Source organism: Cebus imitator, unplaced genomic scaffold (genome assembly GCF_001604975.1).
Source record: "Cebus imitator isolate Cc_AM_T3 unplaced genomic scaffold, Cebus_imitator-1.0 Scaffold106, whole genome shotgun sequence".
Classification (NCBI taxonomy): domain Eukaryota; kingdom Metazoa; phylum Chordata; class Mammalia; order Primates; family Cebidae; genus Cebus; species Cebus imitator.
The window spans coordinates 5,571,409-5,592,749 of NW_016107421.1; positions in this window are offsets into that span (position 1 = coordinate 5,571,409).

The window sequence follows — 21,341 nt, forward strand, 5'->3', positions numbered from 1 at the left end:
GCCTCCCAGGTTCAAGTGATTCTCCTGCCTCAGCCTCCTGAGTAGCTGGGATTATAGGCATGCGCCACTACACCTAGCTAAGTTTTGTATTTTTAGTAGAGATGGAGTTTCACCATGTTGGTCAGGCTGGTCTCAAATTCCTGAACTCGTGATCCACCTGCCTTGGCTTCCCAAAGTGCTGGGGTTACAAGCGTGAGCCACTGAGCCCAGCCTTAAGCACTATTAATTGAAAATTCCACCCTCAGTCTCATCATCTGGCTCCTTTGTCCACGTGTTCAGCCTGTGCTGGAAGCATTTTTTTTCGTGTGCATCCTCCACCTGTCATCGGCCTATTAATTTTTGCACCATTACGTTCCTATTTTTACTGCTTTCTCACTTGTTTGAATATCCCCAAGGGCAAACATCCTTCACCGCCCCTCTTTCTAAAAAGGTTTAATTATTCCTATCCCTTTCTTCTTTCATCTTGAGAATCACTCAGTCAAGGTTCCGCAGGGGCATTCATCGGACTTATCTGCAGTGTGGCTGGCGGGAGGACACCCCCTCTCTCACTGTTTCTCCCTCACATCTTGTTGCGGGGAATCACGGTTTTCCGTTTGCTGCAGTATCTTTCCTGCTGGAGGCTGCCAGGGCTCTGAGTGCAAGGCGAGATCGTCTCAGACATCTGTACCCGCAGGGACTTGTGCAGCGCTTGGGACACTGTGGGACTCGTGTGTGCCCCTCCCAAGGATGGATGGAGCGGTGCACTGGGGGCGGATGAGAGTGCTCTCCTCCATTTTAGAAATTAATGTTGCTGTGTAAAATTTTATTTTACAAATGGTTCTCTTGCTGAAAAATGTTTGAGAACTTGTACCTTTGTGCGAAAGACCAAGCCGCTAGTAGTGAGATGAAGCTCTCAGCTCCAGGAAGGGAGATATTGGAAATCAGGGAATTTTTCTGGCAACCTCAGCTTCCCAACAAGTGGGTGGTCTTCGGATCCACTTACACATAAAACCCAGGCAGTGTTAGACTCTTTTAAAGGGAAAGGGGTGTAATGGGACTGCAGGTGATCATGAAGCGTCTCTTTTCATCCGGAACATTCCAGTTGAGCCGTCTCACCATTCTTAAGGAAGAAGGTTGAGGGAAGCAGTGGCAGACGGTGGTCTGGGCACGGTGAGGTCACCCAGGGGGCTCCCCCACCAGCTGATGTAGGTGGAGAGACAGCCTTCGCCTTCCTAGAAGCAGCAAATGGGGTATATTCTCTTTTCAGGGTGGCTTCAAAGAGTGCGTAAGAGTGTATTTCCTGGTGCAAATTTACTAGCAGGACCTGATTCTTTTTCCTCCTGCCAAAGGAATTTCCATTCAGCATCTTCTGTTTATGCAGAGTTTCTTTCAAGCAACGGTATGGTCTTTGATGAGTCTCACTCTTAAAGGGAAAACAGCCCTTTTCTTTCTTGTTCCTTCAGCCCTTACTGATAGTAATTGGCTGTTGCCTCTTACGATTTCTCCAGAGAAATGGAAATAGCAGCTCAGAGTCCTAAAACAATGTCCTTTGATCTAAAAGTTCCAGGAAATAAAACACCTTTGCAGTTATGGAGTCCAGACAGGGACGCATTTCCAGAAGGTTCCGGAGCTGGGCGGCTGCCCCTAACACGTCAAATGTGGCATCCTCAGGCCACCACAGTGAGTCCTCCATGCAGTCTGGCTCTCTTTCTGCTTGCAGACATCTGCAAATGGTTCCAGGGACGACACGCACCCTACAGCCTGTGCCTCAGCACATGTCCCAGTGACCTATTCCCAGGACTATCGCAACAGCCTCAAAGTGCCTCCTTTCCCCAGCCTCTTCCTGCTCAAATTCACCTTCCCCTGCATGGCAGAGCCTCCACGTGAAGTGTGGAGGTTCCTGCCAGGGCAAGCCAGTCGGGGCAGGGGCTGCTGGCAGGGTCTGGTTTTCTGGGTGCTGGAAGCCCTGCTCATCCAGAGGACAGCCCATCATGCTGCATTCTCAGGAAGACAGCATCCTGTGCCAGGGCTCCCCAGCATTCCCAGACCCCACACCAGGCACCTTTGCTAGTCAGGTAAGATGTAAATGACTGTTACAGGCTGAGCTGTGTCCCACCCAATTCATAGATTGAAGGTCTAACCCCAGTGCCTCAAAGTGTGACTATCTTTAGAAGCAGGGTCTTTACAGAAGTAATGAGGTTACAGTGAGGTCATTGGGGTGAGCCCTAATGACTGGGAAGAGGAAGGAAGGGCATAGCACTCAGGGAAGGATGCCCAAGTGAGGACGCTGCAGGAGGATGGCACCTGCAAGCCAAGGGCAGAGACCTCAGAAGAAACCACTCCTGCTACGGCCTTGGTCTTGGACGTTGGGCCTCCAGAACTGTGAGGACACCTGCTGTAACGCCCCTCGTCTGGGGTGAGTTGTCATGACAGCCTGCACAGGCTAGTACCCTGGCCAGCCAGACCTCCGGGGGCTCTTTAACTTCTCACATGAGATGACAGGATTCCTTTAGATTGCCTAAGCCACCAGTAGAATGGAAACTGGTGTATTTAAACCAATCAGTTACACAGATTGCAGAGTGAACTCAGGTCATGGTTCTCAGGCAGGGCTGTCTATGGGGCCATCTTCGGACCTTTCACAAATGTGATGCTTGGGTCCTGTTTTCATGGTTCTGATTAATTGGCCTGAGGTGCGGCCAGGGCTTCGAAAGCTTCACAGATAATTCTCATGATGGCCATTCTGTGTATTCTACATCGGCCCCCAGGTCCCCATCAAGAAACGTGCTAGACACTCTCCTCCTGGAGGCTGAATGCTCTGCTTGGAGGCTGGGACCTCTCTGGGTGGTATGTGTCTGTGAGGGGCTCTGCGAGGGGATTAAAGACCCTTGTTGGCAGGAAGACTCATTTCCTGTGCGGTGGGAACAGTATTCTCCTAGGCCACACACGCAAAGTTTAAAAAGCAGCTATTTTTTTAATGGGTATCCCTAGTTCATGAAAAAGATTCCCTGAGCCCAACAATTAGGATATTTACACTTTTCTGCCTGTATATTATGCTTTAATAAAGAGTTTCAAAAAATAATTATTAGTTTTCCATAAGCAAGCTTATTTTTGGAATCAAGGCTCCACGGAGCCTGATAACAGAACCGTAACAGAATGTCTTCCGGATCAATCTCACTGTGCAAACTCTGCCAATTCAGGGGTTCTTCCTTCTGTCTTTCTGGGCTGGGTCCAGGCTCTGCTGGGATGGAGTGGCCCCTGCCTGGTGTGGATGGGGGAAGTGTCGGGCCCATCCCTCTGGGTCTCGGCTGGCCTCTGCCATGCCCATTGCCAACTGGCATTGATTCTGGCTGGGCTGCAGGCGCCACCTCCAAATCCCAGCTTGGGAGTCACATCTCTGCATCTCTCTCTGGGATGAGATCAAGCTACTGGGTGGGGCCCCCAGAAAATGGCTGAGTTCCAGCCAGCTTGAAGGCTCCTCCCAAGGGGAAGGCAGGAAAGATGAGGGTGTCGGGCCATTGGGGCACAAGCTGGGGTGGGTGGGCAGCGGCCGGCCGGCACGGGTGTCAGGGCAGTGCCCAAGTTCCCCATGGCAAGTGTGTGGGCAAACATCAGTGCAGGGCACTGGTGTGGGCGCCAACAGTCCCTTGTCTCCCCTCCCACTCTCCTCCCACCCTAGAGAACCTTGGTGGGGGGTGGAGAAGGAGAATCGCCAGGGTAGAAGCAGATGGTCTCCTCCGCTCTGCCCCGCTGATGCAAGGACTTTGTGCATCAGGCCTGAGCTGGGGGTGGAGAGAAGCTTTAAACTGGTGAGAAGTTCCAGTTTTAATATAGATCAGAGTGGACAGGGATGGGGACAACACCCACCTTCCCACCGGGCCGCCCCTCACAAGCCAGCTCATTCATAAATGCAGCAGCCCTTCTCTCCATGCAGGATCTTGTCTGTGGCCTGTGGGATCCAGGAATCTCAGGCCTCTGCTGACTCCTCAGCCGCTGGACGTGCAGAGCCTCCTGGGGCTCCTGAAGCCCCTGGAAGTTCACGCCTCCCGGTGGCCTCTGCTCCCTGGGCTGCTGTGTGCCGCCCCTCATGTGCATCGAACCTCGTTGCTGCAGATGTGAGGCCCAGCGCCTCCTCACACTGCAGTGCAATGTGTACACGGCATAGAGCTTCCCGGCAGAGTCCTCGTGGATGCAGAGGATGGCGTGGCAGTGCAGCGGCCAAGCCCTGCTCCTGGGCTCCCCGGTGGGCATCTACTTCTGTCCTGTAATTTGTTCCAGGCCCTGGCTTCTTACTGATGTCAGGGTGAGGACACTGGAATCCCCTGGGAATCAATGCGTGTGCCTCTGGGGGGTTCTGGTCTCTTGCAAGCGCTGGTCAATGGGAGATGGAGTCAGCCGTCACCCTTCCTCCCTGGCTGGGTGATCCTGGGCCCTGGCTGTGCACTGCCCGGGGTGCGGCCTGCTGCACTGCTGGTCTCTGGTTAGCCGGCACCATGCCCTGGTGTGGGTTCTTCTTCCTGATAGGGGAGAGGTGCAGGGAATTGCTGGGTGGAGGAGAAGAGTGGGTCCCTGGTGAGGGCTCCACCCCCGGGCCTGTGACCACGGACCTAGGTGAAGACAGGCACTCCAGCCTTCGCACCCAAATGTTGCATTTCCCAAGACCACCCTGGCCTGCCATGCCCCCATTCTGTGCCTATAAGAGCCCCCGAGACCGTAGCAGGCTGGCGCACAAGCGGCTGGATGTCGAGAGGAGCACACATCAGCGGAGGAGCACGAGGGCGGCTGGGTGTTGAGAGGAACCCCCAGCACACACTGGCACACCAGTAGACCACCAACCAGCAGACGCAGAATGACATGGAATTTGGCTCGGGGAGTCAGAGGCAAGCCCAGGCCGCTGAGCAGCCTGACTCCAGAGGAAACCCTTCCCTCTCCATCCCCCTGCTGGCTCACTGATCTGCTGAGAGCTGCCTTCACCCAATAAAAGCTTGCACTCCTACAAGCCCGCATGTGATCTGATTCTCCTGGTACGCCAAGGAAGAACCTGGGATGCAGAAAGCCCTCTGATCTTGAGACAAGGCAGAGGTTGTAACTGAGCTCGTTAACACAAGCCACCTAGAGACGGCAAAACTGAAAGAGCAGAGTGACACATGCTCTTTGGGGCTTCAGGAGCTGAAAACATCCACCCCAGACATGACCGGGGGTGGAGCCCACAGCCTGCCCATCTGTACGTCCGCTAGAGGTCTGTGCAGCAGGGCATGAAGAAGTGAGTCACACCCCACTGCACACCCTGCGAGGCGGACGAGGAAACATTTCCTGTTTCATGCCCACTCTTGCTCTTATTCCTGTTTGGAGGGGTCACAGCCACCAATGGAGGACCATCCGACAAGCTCTGTGTCTTAGGCTCTCCTTTCAGTGGAAGCTGGCCGAGGTTGTGCCTCCTGTGGTTCTTGGTTCAGCTGATGCAGGGCAGCAGCTCCAGGCCCAGGGGTGCTGCGTCTGTGGGGTGCTGCATCTTGGGGGAGCTGTGCCTGGAGGGAGCTGCATCCCAGGGGTGCTGCATCTGGAGGGTGCTGCATCTGGTGGGGAGCTGTGTCTAGGGGGTGCTACATCTGGGGGGTGCTGCATCTGGTGGGGAGCTGTGTCTGGGGGATGCTGCATCTGGGGGGTGCTGCATCCCAGGGGTGCTGCATCTGGGGGGATCTGCCTCTGGGGGGTGCTGTGTCTGGGGGGAGCTGTGTCCAGGGGGTGCTGCGCCCAGGGGGTGCTGCGTGTGGGCGGGAGCTGCATCTAGGGGGTGCCGTGTCTCTGGGGGAGCTGTGTCTGGGGGGTGCTGCATCTCGGAGTATCTGCCTCTGTGGGGTGCTGAGCCTGGGGGGAGCTGCATCCCGGGGGTATCTGGGGGGTGCTGTGTCTGGGGGGGAGCTGTGTCTGGGGGTGTGCTGCGTCTGGGGGGATCTGCCTCTGGGGGGTGCTGTGTTTAGGGGGAGTTGCGTGGGGGGGGGTTGCTGCATCTGGGGGTAGCTGCATCAGGGGGTGCTGTGCCTGGGTTCTCTGACCCATAAGGAGATCAAGGTTGGATTCCCCCTTGTCCCACAGGCACTGAAGATCCCAGGGCTGATCTGACCACCTGGAGCCACCTGGGGCTACAGCCACACCGGGCTCTGCTCCAGCCTCTGAGGCTGCTGCAGAGGAACCAGCCTGGACCGAGAGCCCTCTGAGCTCTGCCTTTTCCATGGTCTCTCTGTTGGGTGGACACGGACCCTGGGGGCTGAGAACCCCTCGGGGCAGGGCGGACAGTGTGAGCCTGGGCTCTCAACACAGACATGCATTTCGGCATCTCTAATTCTTCATTTTACCTTTAATCTTTTTTAAATTACTGTCGTAATTAACTCACTCTTCATAATGTTCACAAAGTAGCCTAGTGGAAATAAGACAGACCTTGGAGCCAGAAGAATGGAAAGAAATTTCCTATTTCCCACTTACTTGCTGTGTTACCTGGTACAAATGGCATGGCCTGTCTGAGTCTGTCTGCATTTTTAAAAGAAGGCAGTGACACCTGCCTCATGGTACAGCTCAAAGGGCTAAGTTAGGTGAAATGTCAGGATGCCAGTGGTACCTACAGTGATGGTTACTGTGGTGGGCGTCATTCGTGTTGAGCTGAGCAGGTGGCCACGCGCCAGTCCTGGGCTGTATCTGTATCTTCACAGAAGATCAAAACGTGGGGGCCTGGGAGTCCTCTATGGCTGTTTCTTCTGAACAGGAACAGTGTGTGAAGTCAAGCGGGGGAGCCCTCCCTTTCCAGAAGTGAGTCATTGAAGCAGTGCCCCTGTGCGGACTCCCTGCAAGCCAGCGCTGGTGGCCTAGCCGGCCTCCCGTGGAGAGCCCCTCCTCGCAGTCACCTTTCCCCCACTCCTCAACCGCTCAGCCCACTGGGGAGGAAGGCAGTGAAGTTGTAAAAACTTGCTTTTTGGAAAAATAAGAATTATGGGGAATGACATTAATTTAAAAGCTTTTAAGGAGCCAATTCACCTGTGAAAGTGCTCCCCAGGTGAGCGCCTTCCTGTGTGGAGAAACGCCCGGTCTTTAAAAGGATTTTAATTAATGTTGCTGAGAAACACGCTGATGGCATTTAAGTCTGAAGCTAAAGAGCAAAGGTACCAGCCAAGAGTTTTATGATGTGGAGCTAGTTTTCTTAAAGGCCGTTGAAATAATATTGCCGTGCACTCAGCCTCCCCACTCAGTTCTGGTCACGGCCAAGAGTAAGTGCTGGAATCCTCAGCGGCCTAACCCCAGCCCTCAGGACAGAACAGAAGGTAGGCGGCCCCTGCCAGGACGTGCTCAGTGGAATTTCAGAGGCACTTTCAGGAGCACAGCGCCTTCTCACCTTCTGCTGGTACACACCTCGAGGGGTGGCAGCCAGTTCTCGGTGGCCCGCCCAGCATGCTGAAACCTGAACTGCCTGGATTGTCGCTGAGCAAATGCCAAGGCCTGAAGAGGACCTGGAAGAGGGCGGGTGAGGGGCAGCAGGGCTGTGGGGCCTGGAGGATCCCTTCTGGACGGTGAGCTGGGAACTGCAGACTGGTGTCGTCTTGGCTGGAGATGGAGGTCATCACGTGGCTTCCTGTGTGGCCAGACCGCCGTGGCTGGACCAGAGTTTCCAATGGCCTCTGGGAATGGCAGGGACAGTGGGGGAGGAGGTCCCAGGGGATTTTATTAACAGAGGGAGAAAGGAGGCAGAGAAAGGGAACGGGGACAAGTAGCTGAAAATATGCCCTGGAGAGCAGGTGAGGAAGCTGAGCAGGCAACTTCAGAAGGGATGGAAGAAAACGGGGGCTGTGGAGTGTTGAAGAGTGTCCCCAAAAGAGATGTCTATCCAGAACCTCAGAATGTGACCTTGTTTGGAATAAGGGCTTTTGAGGATATAGTTAAGGTAAGAATCTTGGGAGGAGATGGTCCTGGATTAGGGTGGGGCATAAATCCGAGGACAGTTGCCCTGATAAGGGACAGAAGGGGACACAGCAGCACAGGGGAGGAGGCCATATGAAGATGGAGGCAGCTCAGAATGATGCGGCCACTAGCCAAGGGATGCAGGGGACTGCAGGAGGAAGGAGAGATGCCCCCGAGAGCCTCTGGAGGGAGCAAGCCTCTGCACTTGGATTTCAAACTTCAGGGCTCCATAGCTGTGAGAGAATAAATCTCTGTTGTTCCAAGCCACTGTTCATAGCCACGTGTTACAGCCGCCCAGGACGTGAATTTAGGGGTACAGTCACACAGAAGAGACTTTCCTGCAGTGGTTCCCAGAGTTCTGGATGAGGTGTCCTCCAAACGACAGGTCACAAAAGTTTCTGCTGGTGATGAGTTTGGGAGCTGTTGGGTCCACTGAAGGTCATGTATGTGAGTGTGCTGCAGATCTCCAGGGGGCTTTAGAATGTGGGGTTCTCAAACTGTTTATCAAGATGGCTATTTCCATGGCATGTCTCTTCATCCTTGTGTTTCTCACAGTGCCCCTTGGGAAATACGAGTCTAGACCACTGGGGGCCAGGGCCTTGGGTTTATGCTGCAGTGGTACCAGCCTGGATGGGGAGTCAGAAGGCTGGCCCACCCAGCTCTGCCAGTGACACAGATGTGACTCTGGGGAAGCCCAGGTCCCCCAGAAAACAGAGTTAGAAGCCAGGCTTCTTGCATCACCGCTTTAGTGGGGATCGTGAACCCAGGGAAGGAGTGAGAAATGGCTGGGAATGCTGGCTCGCGCCTGTAATCCCAGCACTTTGGGAGGCTGAGGTGGACAGACCGCTTGAGCCCAGGAGTTTGAGACCAGCCTGGGCAACTTGGCAAAACCCAGCCTCTACAAAAATACAAAAATTAGCCAGGCTTGGTAATGTGTACCTGTAGTCCCAGCTTCTCTGGAGGTTAAGGTGTGGGGATTGCTTGAGCCCATGGAGATCAAGGCTGCAGTGAGCTGAGATTGCACCACTGCACTCCAGCCTGGGTGACAGAGCAAGACTCTGTCTCAGGCAAAAAAAAAAAAAAAAAAAAGTGAGAAAACAGAAAGCAGAGAGTGAACCATGATGGGAGAGACCAGAGCTGCCTCACGCAGCTGTCCCAGCTGACCACCTCAGCCAGCTGCTTGGTCCTTGAGGGACGCATGGAGGCAGGACAACCCAGCACCTGCAGCAGCGGTAGGAAGGGTGGGCTGTGTATCTGTTGGGGGCTGGCCACGGCCTCCCTCTGCCCTCCCATATTCCATCGGCCATGGTCTGGTCCGTGCTCCAGAGCCTCCAGGGGCTCATCCAGCCCTTGCACAGGCGTGGTCGTGGGTCTTCTTCCACTGGCGTCATAAGAGGGGTCCTCGATTGCGGGATGGAGGCCACCCTGGCAGCAGCTGAGCCTGATGACTCTGGATTGGTGCGAGCTGTTGCCATGGTTGTCTTGCCTGGGATGGGCAGCCGAGGCGGGAGGGACGGAGTAGGCTGGGAGAACGCAGTGGCTGGCCCAGGAGATGTCCTCACCCCTGAATCCTCAAGGCCTGAGAGCAGTCTCTGGTCGCCCTCCTGGCTGTGGCATTCTGGGAGGTGGTGGGATCTGAGTCTGTTATTCCTGCCCTGGGTTCTGGTCATCTCCCAGGACAGAAATCAAGAGAGATCACCAGACAAAGCAGCAAAAGAGGACAAGAAAGCTTCCTTTTAGCTCGTGCACAAGGAAGTCAGTAGCACGAAAGGAAAGGGCAGGTGGGCGGCTCCCTGAGAGTAGTCTGTGGGTTCATTTCACAGGAATGGTCTCACCAGGGCATGCATAGGAGGGGTTTCTCTAGCAGCTCTACACGCTTCTTCATACGTTACATGTAACATTAGCATTTTAAATCTTCACCCCAGGCATGATTTTTAGCATGGAAATGAAGGAGGGGTAACTAGAGTTGGAGTTTAAGTCTAACTGTGCACATTGGGTCCGGGGGGTCCCCAGCATCCTAATGCAGGAGTTTCTGGGGACTTTTGTTGCTGATTGGCTGGAAGTTTCATAAGCCACAGCTGGAGTAGGGAGCTTTTGTTCGTTTTCTCAAAACTACATCAAAACAGGAAACCCACCAGCCTGCCTGCCTCACGTCCGCCAGGAAAGTACCTTGGTGAAGGCCAGAAGCCCTCCTGTCTTTCTCCAGGGACCAGCGCGGGCCTGGCCTGCCAAAGGCACCTCATTTATTCAGTGGACAGATAAGCACTTTTTCATGTCTCGTAAAGAGCAAAACTAAATTACCGTCCCCTGAAATTCTTCCCACCAGCTCTCACTTCCCAAGAGACAGCATATCTCAGTGGTTAAGCTGAACCACCACTAAGTATGGAGCTGGAGGGCCCGGGTTCGAATCCTGGGTCTGCCACTTAATAGCTGGCTGACCTTGGGAAAATTACTTCTCCTCTCTGTGCCTGAGCTTTCCCACTTTTAAACAGGCATAAGAATAGTACTCCCTTTATAGGACTGTGGTAAGAATTAAAGGAGCCAACGGTCAGTAAAACCTTTAAAACAAGACCTGGCATGCCCTTTGCAAATGCTATTTTAAGTGTTTGCTAAAGAAATCTTACTGATGACATTGCTGTGAAGAAAAATAAAGCTTGACTACTCCAGAAGTGCCTTCTTTCCATTTGGAGGCAGAGGCAGACATCCTGTGGAGGAGTGACAGAGGAATGTATCGGTCAGGAACGGGCAAGTTTGTGTGTGGTAACAAACACATCTCAACTCTCGGCAGCTGGAGCACCACCAGAGATCTTTCTGCCATTCACTCTTCACCATGCGTTGGTGAGGGGCTCAGGCTGACCCAGGATTATTCATCCGGTGTGTCATGGGCTGTAGTTGCAGTTGGGGGGTGAGAGGCAGGGAGTCACACAAGGGTTCTTGAGAAGGGGCGTGCACACACCTCTGGTCAAGGTGAGCCCGTGGCTGCTCCTGGCTTCCAGGTGTAGGGAGGTGCAATCCTTCTTCATGGCCAGTAGGGGCAGCAGCAGATACACCTGCTAGCACCCTGATGCTAACGTCCCCTGCCCCAGGCGCCCTTGCCCAGATGACCTAGCCTGAGGTCTGCACTGAGGGCCAACAGCTTGCACTGTGACGGCCCAATGCCAAGGGCAGGTGAGTGCTGACAGCTCTGGGTTCCAGCTCCCAAGCTTCTCCTCATCCCAGGAGCCTTTCTCCCACCGCCTGTTACCTGGTTCAGGTGGCCGCGCCCATCGCTGGCCCTGCCGGCGTCTCCCTGCTGGTGGAGCTCCCTTGCACTTCCTGTGGACATCGCCTGTCTGATACACAAAGCCCGTCCAAGTGCTTTTTTTTCTTAAAACTCTCCGTTGGCCGCTTGATGTGCTTTGTCCAACAGGGTCCCCCATAAACCCCAGGGTGGGTCCCACTGAGCCTCTTTGGGTCTCCCAGTGTTGGCCCTGCCTTCCCTCAGAGGGAAGTATCCCACCAGCCTCCCTGTGCTCCATGCATACCCACTCCCTACCGTGCCCACTCATAGCCGCCAGCTCCCCCTCCAGAGCTCATTGGATGTCATTCCCGGGCAGCCAAACCTGGGTGCAGCCCTCACTGCTTCCATCCTGCCCCACCATGGTGTCAGACCTGCCCCTGGCAGGCTCCACACTGCGCTGGACTTCACAGGAGGACAGGAGGCTGCGGCCACATGCTGTCCTGAGGCCCGCGTGGGCCAGCGAGGCTGTTGGCATGCCACCAATGCCAGCTCCTGGCTGAGCAGTTGGTCAGTCGGGTTCTGCTACTGCTTTTCCTGTCCTACCTGATGCCTGAGAAAGACAGCTTTTCTGCTTCCTGAAACGGGTACCCCACGTTTGTGAAGGGCTAAATTTTTCTCTCTTGAAATGTCCTTTGCCCCTCCCGCCAGGACCCCAAGTCTTACACAGTCTGTGGGTCTGATTTCCACAACGGCTGTAATCAGTCCCCTCTGCAGTGCCTCTGCTGTCACTGGGGTCGCTGTTTAGGGGTTGTGGTCTAGTGTCCAGCAGGTACGCTGGCCCACTCAGAGGCGAGCCGCCTCCCGGGTCCTGCTCCCAGGAGGCCTCGCCTTGCTGAGGCAGAACTTCCCCCTCCCTCTGTGCGAAGCTGGGTCAGGGTCACCCCCATGGATGCTCCCAGAGTCCTTGGTCCCCAATGCTCTCAAGCCCACACCCCGCCATCTCCAAGCCTGACCCTCCCAGGCTTACAAGGGTCAACTCAGGGCAGCGGGACCCAGAGCCACAGTCAGTTCCTTTTCTTACCTGAAGATTTGTGGCTGGAGGGGTCAGGCGGAATTTCCTTCTTTTCCCCACCTAACTTACATTTGGAGCGTTTTCGGACCTGTGGGAAGTTTGGGATGGTGTGCTCTGTCAGCAGGGCCCCTCAGTGTCACTCCTGATGTCCATCCCTGAACAGTTCTTGCAAGTGTTGCTGAAGTAGTGAAGACTGAGCTTGACCCATGGGTGGCACTTTGGCCAGACTTTCTTTTTCAGTCTGAAAGCATAGCTTCTGATCATGCCTTTTTCCTGGGCAATAGAGCCCCCTTCTCACCTTCTTCTAGGTGAGTGCCCCAGCTGTCCCAGGGGATCCACACTCCTGGGACGCCAGCTGTCCAGGGCTACCCGCCCCATGCGCTTGTCTCAGTTTCCGTGCCGGGCTCTTCCCTCCTTCGTGAGAGTTCTTTCCCAAGTGCCCAGTCCTTTTCTCTCCTCTCCTACCTGGGGACGTCTTTCGAGTATCCTGTGCCAGGCCGTGTTTCCCCTCCCTCACTTCCTCAGCCACTTCCCTCTCTCCAAAGCTTATCACCCTTCCTCACTTCTTCTCTTTTCTTTTTTTCTTTTCTTTTCTTTCATTTTTTTTTAGAACATCCCTCTTCGTTGCTCAGGCTGGAGTGCGGTGGTGCGACCTTGGCTCACGGTAGCCTCTGCCTTCTGAGTTCAGGCGATTCTCCCACCTCAGCCTTCCAAGTAGCTGGGACTACAGGTGCGCGCCACCACGCCTGGCTAATTTTTGTATTTTTAGTAGAGACAGGGTTTCACCATGTTGGCCAGGCTGGTCTCGAACTCCTGGCCTTAAGTGACCTGCCCGCCTCGGCCTGCCAAAGTGCTGGGATTACAGGTGAGAGCCACCGCGCTCAGCCCCTTATTTCTTTTCAAACACCTTATTTTCTTTCTGTTCTTCAATATCAGTTGATGTCCTCACTTCTTGTTTGGAAGACTTCATTATCAATAAGACATGCTCATCTCCCAATTTGCAAACCCGCTTGCATCGGTACCCACGTGTGCTTCCTGCCTGTCAGAGGATGAGCTACCCCTGCCGAGGACGAACCCCCTTTCCACACGTGCCTCTCCTGTCAAGGACCCTGCTCCTCAGTCACTGTCTACATCACCACATTTTCTTCAGTCTTAGATCTTGTGCATCACCTGAAAGACGTACATAACAGCTGTAAACACACCCGTCTCAACCCCGCCTCCCCCTGGAGTTCCCACACCGTTCCTGTGTCCCTTCAGCATCATTTCTTACAAGGGTTGCTGATCTTCCCTCACCTCTCTCCACTTCTTCACTTTCCCCCCGCTCCTCAATACAGTCTAATTGGCTTTCACAGCCTCCGGGCCCCTGAAGCTGCTGTGAAGGTCAGTGATAACCTCCCTGCCAGTCCCAAGGGTGAATTCTCACCCTCATCTCACTCGCCCTCTCTGCACCTTTGGTCACAGCCTTTCCTTGAAATTTCTCCTTTGCTTCAAGAACACCCCTCCTGCAGTTTCTCTCTCCCCTCAGCCCTCTCCCTCCCAGTCCAGGCAGGTGGCCCCTCCGGCGTCTCCAAGTGAGTGAGTCCTGAGCTCAGACCTTGGCCCTTCTCTGCTCCAGCTAGGTCCGTTCTCTGGGAGGTGTCACCCAGCCTGTGGTGTAATACGGCATCAGCACCATGATGACTATTTATATCAACTTTCCCCCTGAACTCCAGACTCAGATGTCTAAACTGTCTACTCTCCATCACCAATTCAATGTCCAGTTGACATCTCACACTTAGAATATTCAACCCTGAACTCTTGATGTCCACCCCTGAATAAAACCCTACTCTCTCCTCCGTGGTCCAGTCACAGCATCCGTCAGCTAGTGCTCAGGCCACAATCCTGGATTCAATCTTGGCTCCTCTTTCCTCTCCCACCTGTAGTTTCAGCTACTCATTGCTATGCAACAAACTATCCCAAAATTTAGTGGCTTAGAGCCTAGCACCCATTCATTATCTCTTAAAGACTGTGGGTTGATTGGGCTCAGCTGGGTGGTTCTTTGGTTTCCCGTGGTTTTAGCTGGTGCTGCAGTCACCTGGAGGATCATCTGGGCCAGAATCTCTAGGATGGCTCACCTCATGGCTGGCAGTTGGTGCTGGCTTTCAGCTAAGGGCTCAGCTGGAACTGAGTTCCTGGTGGTCTTCCATATGGCCTTTCCACATGGCTTCACTTCTTTATGAGAAGAGTGTCAGAGAATGTGGGGCCATCTTCAATTCAGCACAATATTCTCTATGGCCACAAATAATTTACATCTATCTCCTAAACAAAGTCCTTTCATTCTATCCCATTACAGCATCAGACTCAGTCTTGAGGGCCAGGATCTCATCTCTAAATCAGGTCCAGATATGGGTGGGGCTCCTTGATTGAAGATACTTGGGTGCTACTCCTCTGCATCAGTAAACTACAAAGACAGTACTTGCCATAGTTGAATAACAGCCACCATTTATTTTTCCTCATGACTCCCCGAGTTGACTAGGCTTAGCTGGCTGATTCTTCTGCTCCACCTAGTACTGGGAGGGCTGTAATTGTCGAAGGCTGGGACAGTCATTCACACTGCTGGTAGTTGGCTGTTGGCTGGGAGCTCAGCAAGGGCTATCAATCAGAGTTCTGCTCCAGGTGGCCTCTCCATCTTTGCGGCTGCATTCCGAGAACAAAGGTGAAAGCTACAGATCTTAGGGCCCAACCTCAGAATTTATGCAGTGTCACTTCTGTCACAGTCTATTGGTCGAAGCATGGAGCCAACCCAGATTCAAGGAGAAGGGAAGAAGACTCCATCTCTGCGTTAGTCGGTTTTGCATTGCTGTGAAGGAATACTGGAGACTGGGTAATTTATAAGGAAAGAAAAGAGGTTTATTTGGCTCACAGTTTTGCAGACTGTACAAGAAGTGTGGTGTTGATATCTGCTTCTGATGAGGCCTCAGGAAGCTTCCAATCATGGTGGAAGGTGAAGGAGAAGCAGGTGCATCACATGGTGAGAGAGGGAACAAGAGAGTGAGGGATGGGGGGAGATGCCACATTTTAAAACAACCAGCTCTTGCATGGAGGAAGAGTGAGAGCTCACTTACCACCAAGGGGATGGTGTTAAGCCATTCATGAGGGATCTGCCCTCATGATCCAGACACCTCCCACCAGGCCCCTTTCTAACACTGGGGATCACATTTCATCACAAGACTTGGAGGGGACAGACATCCAAACCATATCAGTCACTTTGATGGAAGAAATGGCAAAGAATTTGTAGTCATTTTTAACCCACCACACAATCTGTCAGTAAGTCTTTTCAGTTCCACATGAAATGTATATGTAACTATAACACTCTTATTTTTTCACCACACCCACCTGTCATCCTAATCCAAATCATCAACAGTTCTAGCTTGGAGCACTGCAGCCACCTCCCCGTGTTCACCCCACCTCTTCCTTGCAGGCTTGCCACCATCCCCACGCAGCACATGCACCTGGAGATTGGCTGGGACTGTGATGGTCTCACCTGAGGTCAGAGTGGCTCCAGGTCTGCTCCGTGCACCTCCTCATCCTGGGACTGCTGGCTGCCCAGGGCGTGCTCCTCTCCCAGCAGAAGTGTAAGAACCACTTATGTCCTCTGCTGCCCCATGCCTGCTTGCACCCCAGAGGCCAAAGCCAGTCATACAACCCAGTCCAGCCCCAATGGGATGGGGAAGATGTCCTCCTCCGTGGATGGGCGGAGTCGTGGAAGGGCAGGGGAGGAAGAGAAGAACGCGGAGACGCAGCGCAGCCCGCCACAGACTGCGTTTAGATTTGCTTATTCCACTAGTCAGCGCTACCTCAACGCTGATGTGTCCACACATCTCTCTCTATTTCCCTCTTTTTTATGTCTCTGTCTAATGACAATGTCACCCAGGATCCATAGAGTTAGGGACTAGATACACAGTTCTAACAACTGATGGTTTTCTAGATGGCAATATGTATATAAACCCTTGAGAATGTTTGTGCCATTTGACCCAGTAATTCCACTTCTACTTACTTATTTTTACCTATCTATCTATCTATCTATCTATCATCTATCTGAGGTACAGTCTCGCTCTGTCACCCAGGCTGGAGTGCAGTGGCATGAGCTTGGCTCACTGCAACCTCTGCCTCCTGGGTTCATGTGATTCTTCTATCTCAGCCTCCCAAGTAGCTGGAACTACAGACGTGTGCCACCATGCCTAGCTAATTTTTTGTATTTTTAGTAGAGACAGGATTTCACTGTGTTAGCCAGGATGGTCTCCATCTCCTGACCTCATGATCCGCCTGCCTTGGCGTCCTGAAGTGTTGTCTACTTACTTATTTTTAAAGAACACTCAGAGACACAGACATTACCATGCCAGTAGATTCCCGGCCTCATTATTTATAATAGGAAAAATCTGGAAACAGCTTCTTTGTTCTCACTGTACCATTTGGCGTTTTTCTTCTGTGTGTCTGGATTTTCTTGCAGTGTACAATTAATTGAGTACAGGAAGAACTCCTGAGATGCCAGATTTTCTTGATTTGTTCATTTTTTCCTTCACTTGCTTTTGCTTAGTGAGGGCATTTCCCTGAGCACTTACTATGTACTACATGCCAGGTATTAAAAAGTGCTATGGAGGCTCACAGACTTATGTTTAGAGTGAGGGAGACCATTAATAAGTAGGTAAGCAGCCAGTAACGTGCATACTTGTGATTTGTGGTAAGTGCTATAAGAAAGAAATAATGCACAGTAGGAACAATGGGACCTCACCTAGGTCACATGGGCAGGTCTGGCCTCCCTGAGGAGGTAGCATTGATGTTAACTCATAAAAACTCCCCAGCCATGGTAAGACCAGAGGAAAGCAATGCTGGCAGAGGAGGCAGGGCATGCCAAGGTCCTGGGGCAGCACAGACCTGGGTGTGGGGGAGAAGCCAAAAGGGCTGAGGGCAGCTCTGCAGAGAGATGTCCATTCCTGGCAATTTCCTTTTATCTGATGACACTTCCCTGGAGACCCTGCAGCCATGAGTGTGGTCCAAGTTCCCTGCCTCAAGGAAGGGAGGCCCTGCCAGGACCATAGAAAACAAAGGAGCCTGTTTTCAGCATTTGGGCTTCAAAATCAACTTTCGAAACTTCCCACGTGAGAGAGTATATTGAGAGAAGGTTTTTGCAGTCTTAACAGGTGAAAATGTTCTGTCTCCAATGTTATAAACGTATTCACACCCTAAGCCACAGTTTTTGGAAGAACACAGAGTGGATGTGAGGCAGTTTTTCCACCTCACAACTTGATAACGCTCCACAGGCTGGGGAGAGAGAGAAGATTCAGAGAAAAAGCAAATGAACCTGGACATGAAAACGGCATGGGTCCTACCCAAGGCACCGTCCTCAAGAGCGAGCTGAAGACCGCCATGGAGGCCCTGCAGAGGTGGAAGAAAGCCAGTTAATAACCTCAGTCGACCACCCATTTCCAGCCTACAAAAGAGGGGGAGAGGCTGAGGAAGGGATGGTTGGAGACTGGAAGGTGATATCTTTGGGGCGTGCTGTGCAGGGGTTGGGGGCCCTGCCCTGGAGGAGGGTTTCATTCTGACCCTGGTTCTAGGGTGGTACTGGATATTACTCCCGTGCACTTGGGACACTCTTAGACAGCCTGGAGCTGCAGAGGGGGGCCTTTGCCTGGGAAACACTGCACCCCTAGAGTGCTTTGGTGCAGGCCCCATACCATGAAAGAGCTGGCTTGGAGTCAACTGACATCCTGTCCACCAGGGGCCACCCAGAGGCTGGAAAGACCCAGGTGGACAGGAGCTAGAGATGGGACCACCAGCCTAGGGCTAGGGGAGGGATGAGTCCCCCTGGCCTTTGCCAAGAGACTGAAATGAGAGATCCAGTAAGAGGGGGATCTTGGCGAACTCACCAAAGGTGAAGCCTCGGCTTCAAGCTCCAAAGCACTCTGACCCTAGGTCCACAGGCCAGGCCAGTCAGGAGGAGGGTTCCTCTGTCTCCTCCCTCCCCCACCCCTTAGACCTGGCAGGAGCCTTCTCCGCTTCCATCGTGTTCCTCCTCCAAGGACACACACTCACCCTGCCCTGAGGAATTGGTACTCATCCTTTGGGACTGAGGCTGGCCGTCAGTTCTAGGGACCTTTTCCAATCTCTAAGAGTCAGGCTTCAACTCTGAGGCTTCCTAAGTACACTGTGTTTGCCTGGATACATCACGTTATCCTACAGATGGCTGTGGACCTGTGCGTGTCCCTCACTGGATTACAGACTCGGGGGACAGACAGGATTGCCTGTGGCTGAAATGTGGGAGGCAGTGACATTTACTTAAGACCGAGTGGTTGAAGGGGGTGTGATGAAATACATTCATGCCGTTCGTAGCATGTGGCCCATTAAAATTACGCCTTAGAAAAATATGCAGCAGTGCTAGAAGTTTCCTTCTATGTAAAATGCTGAACGTGATGATTTCTGCAGCAGTGTGGATTTATGAGAAGGACTAAAATTAAAAAGACCGACAACACCCAATGCTAGCAAGGCTGGGGACGCGGGATGCAACCACCCTTGCTGTGGGTGAGTACATGGCGCTGTCACTTTGGGAAAGTTCTGGTGGCTTCTTATCATTTGACCCAATGATCTCCTGCTAGATATTGATCCAAAGAAAGAAAAACATGCGTTAACAAAAAAATGTGTACAAAAATGACCACAGCCATTTTGTATGGCAGTGTCCCAAACTGGAAACAGCTCAGGCGTACATCACTGGGTACCTGCATGCAGTTTGGGGCATAGCCCGGCAATGGAATACTCCTTTGTGGAACAAGGCATGACTTCCTGACACATACAACATACATGGACCTCAAACAATTATGCTGATTGAAAGAAGCCTTACATACAAGTTACATACTTACGGTCCAAATGATACAGTCTTCCAGAATAGCCAAAACTATTTTACGGTAAAATAAATCAGACCAGTGATTGTCTTTGTGGAATGCAAGCAGATTGGCTGGGAAGGGTGATAGTGCTGTTCTATATCTTGACAGAAGTTTGGCTCACACATTTGTCAAAACTCAGCAAATACACATGTCAGATTTGTACATTGTATATAAATTTTACATCAAAAGGAAAACAATTATTGAATTGTAATCAATGCTGAGCATGCTGAGGTGCTTGGAGTGAGTGAATATCTGTGATTTACTTTGAGTTGCATAAAAAGAAGACAGATTAGTGTATGACTAGAAGGTTGGATGGATGGATAACTGGTAAAGCCAGTGTAAGTGGTAACTGAGGGACAGAATCAGGGTGGTCACAGTGCATGAATTTTCCGCGGTTGTTATAATGCATTAGAGCAAATTTGGTGTCTTAAAACAACAGAAATTTATTCTCATTCTGCAGGCCAGAAGTCTGCAAGGCCACATTCCCTCCAGAGGCTTTGGGGGAGCAAGTTTCCTGCCTCTTCCAGCTTTTGCTGGCTGCCAGCATTCCTTGACTTGTGGTCACATCACCCAGTCTCTGCCTCTGTGGTCACATCACCTTTTCTTCTGTATCAAATCTCTCTCTGCTTCTTTCTTATAAAGATACTTGTGATTGGATATAGAGCCCACTTGTATAATCCAGGTTAAGCCCCAAACCCCATCCCAAGATTCTTAACTGTCACAATGGCATGAACACTTTTTCCAAATAAGGTAAAGATTTACAGGAATTCCGGGATTAGGACCTTAGTGATAAGTTTTCAGCTCAACTGGGTAAATACCAAGAAGCACAGTTGCTGAATCATTTGGTAAGAGCATGTTTAATTTTTTAAGAAACTGCCAAACTATCTTCTAAAGTAGCTGTATTAGTCAATTTTTTCACACTGCTGTAAAGAACTACTGCCTGAGACTGGGTAACTTATAAAGGAAAGAGGTTTAATTGACTCACAGTTCAGCATGGCTGGGGAGGCCTCAGGAAACTTACAATCATGGTGGAAATCAAAGGGAAAGCAAAACACCTTCTTCACAAGCTGGCAGGAAGGAGAATGAACACAGGAGGAACTACCAAACACTTATAAAACCATCAGATCTTGTGAGAACTCACTATCAGGAGAACAGCATGGAGGAAACCACCTGAATGATCCCATTACCTGCACCTGGTCTCTCCTTTGACATGTGAGAATTATGGGGGTTATAATTCAAGATGAGATTTGGGTGGGGACATAAAGCCTAACCATAACAGTGGCTATACCATTTTTTCATTTCTGACAGCAATGAATGAGAGTTCCTCTTGCTCCACATCCTTGCCAGCATTTGGTGTTGTCAGTGTTTTGGATTTTGGCCATGTTAATAGGTGTGTACTGGTATCTCATTGTTTTAATTTTCAATTCCCTAATGACATATGATGTGAAACGTCTTTTTATATTCATTTTTATTTATTTATTTTTTTATTGCATTTTAGGTTTTGGGGTACATGTGAAGAACATGCAAGATTGTTGCATAGGTACACACATGGCAGTATGATATGCTGCCTTCCTCCCCATCACCTATATCTGGCATTTCTCCCCATGCTATCTCTCCCCAACTCCCCACCCCCTGCTGTCTCTCCCCTATTTCCCCCTGACAGACCCCAGTGTGTGATGCTCCCCTCCCTGTGTCCATGTGTTCTCATTGTTCAACGCCCACCTATGAGTGGGAACATGCGGTGTTTGATTTTCTGTTCTTGTGCAAGTTTGCTGAGAATGATGGTTTCCAGGTTCATCCATGTCCCTATAAAGGACATGAGCTCATCGTTTTTTATGGCTGAATAGTATTCCATGGTGTATATGTGCCACATTTTCCCCGTCCAGTCTATCATTGATGGGCATTTGGGTTGGTTCCAGGTCTTTGCTATTGTAAACAGTGCTACAATGAACATTCGTGTGCATGTGTCCTTATAGTAGAACGATTTATAATCCTTTGGATATATGCCCAGTAATGGGACTGCTGGATCAAATGGAATTTCTATTTCTCGGTCCTTGAGGAATCGCCCCACTGTCTTCCACCATGGTTTAACTAATTTACACTCCCACCAACAGTGTAAAAGTGTTCCTATTTCTCCACATCCTCTCCAGCATTTGTTGTCTCCAGATTTTTTAATGATCACCATTCTAACTGGCGTGAGATGGTA